Below are 3,261 nucleotides of genomic sequence, written 5' to 3'. Positions count from 1 at the left end.
TAGGGTAAGCGTTAGTAAAACTTTACAACCACGTTAAGGTAAACGTTGATGAACTACGCTGAATTCCAGTAACTTGTAAGGTCGTTTAATATTCAAATGCAGCGAAACTAAGCACTCTAGTCGTCCGAATCAAAACCCAACTATCAATGAAGCGCTACCATTGCCAAATATACTTAACCAGTGGTCAAATAAATGATTAGATAAAATTTATTATTTTTTAATTTAAATTGGAAATTTTTTCAAATATTTTTCATATCATATAGTGATTTAGAAAGAAAATATTTTATTGAAATTAAATTTTATTTACTTATTTATTTAAGAATCAAAATTCTTTAATCCAATTCTAATATACCAAAAAATCATTTTAATTAATGATCCATTTTGCCAAAAACATGTTTAAAAATGAAAATCAAAACAGAGCGGTAAAATGAAAGTAATTTGTCGAACCAGCCAGAGCTTTGTTTTGGGAAAAGAAATTACTAGTTGGAAAGCTGGTGAGTCTCTGACTGATAAACGTAGCTGTCATCACGCGGAAGTCTGCTAACTGCCCACAAAAGAAGTAGGTCTCAACCGTCAGATGGAGTGGGAAAAAAAAATAATAGTTTGAAAGCAGGTGAGTCACTGGCTGATAAACGTAGCTGTCATCACGCGGAAGTCTGCTAACCGCCGACAAAAGAAGTCGGTCTCAACCGTCAGATGGAGTAGATCTCAGCCGTTGATTTCTTCATCGCTATCTTTAAATGTCAAGGTTATCGAACAAAGAAAACCTCTCTCGTTCGATCCCTTGATCGAAACGCGTTGCCTGTTGTTGTGAAGGGTATGTTTGGATTCTCCTTCTCTGTGTTTTTATTTCCTTCACAGGAAGGAAATAACTATTTTTCCCGACCTTCGCTTATAATGAAGGATAGCTTACCTTTAAGATTTTTACTTGTGTGTTATGTGTAGCCGAGGAATCGGGCGCTACAATATCCATGTCACGGAGATTCTTCAGTTGATCGACTCTTCACTCACTGATTGTGAAGGTTGTGCAATGGCTTTATGGATCGTGGTTGAAAGCCAGGTCTTGATCATTGTATACAGTTTAGTAAGGATTGGCATTGGATCCGATCCGAAAGATCGAATTAGTCAGATTATTGAAATATAGGCGTTTGTTGATTGTAATTTATGGCCTTGAGAGGCCTCGTGAGGGTTTGTGTGTGTGAAATTTCTATTTTAGGACCTTGCTTTTGCGGGTGCGCTTGCAGGCAGGTCTACACATTAATAATAATAATCGAAATCGTTTTTCTTTGCGGGGGAGGTCCGTGCAGGGTTGTTTTGCCCGCCGGTGCTGCTCCCGCTACAGTGTCCTTTTGCGGATCGGTTCTTTTTGCCGAAATATGGCATGTTTTTGTTTCTTCTGTTTTTTCCTGTAGAATGTTCTTGTGGATGGGTTTGTTCGGCCGAAATATGGCACGTTTCTTGTTTCTTTTGAAGTAAAATCGATTACAGACTCAAAGGATGCCAATAGCTTGGAGCATCAAAAGGATTTTCCAAAATTAACGTTGATATTTTAGGGGTTGTGCTGTTGGGCACTAATGTCGGGCAATTACAGTCTGATCTCCGGCTTCATGGTATTGATTTGACTCTTTTTGCTGGGAAAGGACGAGATTCATACGAACCCTAACCTATATTTATTAAATATCAAGAATCCTAACCTATATTTATTAAATGTCAATAACCCTAGATTTAGTAAACTTAAAGAAGATTATATATGCCTTGACAGCCTGTGCCTTAAGGACCGTCTAGCCTTCAAATGCTTAAAATCAGAGTTCAAATGCTTAAAATCAGCGTTAATTTTTTTCTAATGTGGTTGTTAAATTATTTTATGAACTTTTCTTAAATTCAATTTCTAGAATTTTATTAATTTACTTTTTACAAAAAAAATTACATCTTAGTCATAGTCATTTTTCCGTTTATAATTGCATGTTCATGACCTTAATGTCGTTTTCCCCTTTATAATTGCATGATCATGATCCTACTCTTCTGACTCTACTGACCTTAATGTTTGAGTATGTCACATACTCAAAGTTAGATACTAATGCCATACTCAAAGTTAGATACTAAAGTATCTCCATACTAGCTAATGTCTAATATAAAAATTAAAAAAAAAGCTAAATAATTTTTTATTTAAATTTTAGCTAATGTCTAAAACTAAATAATTTTTTATAATAAAAAATTAAAAATTTAAATAATATTTATGCTATAATGAAAATATTTATGTTATAATGAAAATAGGATAAAAAAATCCAATAAATAATAATAATGAAAATAAATATTTATATTATAATGAAAATAAGATAAAAAAATCCAATAAATAATAATAATGAAAATAAGCATATAGATAATAAAGAAAACTACAAGACAATTATTAGGATAAAAAAATCCAATAAATAATAATAATGTAAATATTTAAAAAAATCCAATAAATAATAATAATGAAAATAAGCATGTAGATAATAAAGAAAACTACAATACAATTATCTCGTTTTTAGATAGATAAAAAAAATAAAAAAATTACACTAAAATTTCAATAGTTCTTTTATCATATACATTGAATTTTGAATTTGAATGGATCATAAATTTACTTTCAACAATTTAATAAGTTTTTATTAATCAACTTATTGTAATTTATTAGTTTATAATATCAAAAATAATTTTTAATTTAGAGTTAGATTCCCTTACCTTTTTTGTCAAAACTTTTTTTAATTTTTTTCCCTTAGTCAAACTAACTATTAAACCTACATCTATTTATTGCATTGCGTGGATTCGTTCTTCATCTTGAAGATCATGAACCATCTTGAAGATCATGTTTCTCATCTTGAAGATCATGAACCATCTTGAAGATCATCTTGTCCTGAAGATGAACCATCCAGCCTCATTCACACTGTTGGCCTATCAGCCTCATTCACACTGTTGGCCTATCAGCCTCATCACACTGTTGGCCTATCACACTGTTGGCCTATTAGGATTTTTCTATGTGATTTTTGCCGAAAGATGTTGGTACAAATTTGAAAATATTCATTTGAAGTAGTTTTATTATAAATTTTGTTATCATGCCATGTAAAAAACATCATTAAAGCTAATATAATATTAATATTCAATGTAATATTAATATTATTCAATTTAATAAATTTTAATTAATACAATATTAAATATAATATAATATTAATTTTTTATATTATAATATATATTAATATATCATGATATACATTAACTCTAGAT

General features: G+C 30.6%; 1 long non-coding RNA gene across 1 annotated transcript; it reads left to right on the top strand.

Annotated features, from left to right (window-relative positions):
- The first annotated feature begins 680 nt into the window (after positions 1–680).
- On the top strand, positions 681–1,287 carry LOC149189741 (uncharacterized). The gene is made up of 2 exons (XR_016255925.1): positions 681–817; positions 946–1,287. It is a non-coding gene; the product is annotated as an uncharacterized LOC149189741 (long non-coding RNA).
- Positions 1,288–3,261: the final 1,974 nt, after the last annotated feature.

This window comes from Pinus tabuliformis, chromosome 3_1, assembly GCF_031772625.1.
Source record: "Pinus tabuliformis cultivar Carrire ecotype Pingquan chromosome 3_1, CPIR1, whole genome shotgun sequence".
In the NCBI taxonomy this organism is placed as follows: Eukaryota; Viridiplantae; Streptophyta; class Pinopsida; order Pinales; family Pinaceae; genus Pinus; species Pinus tabuliformis.
This window is presented reverse-complemented; position numbering and strand designations above follow the sequence as displayed.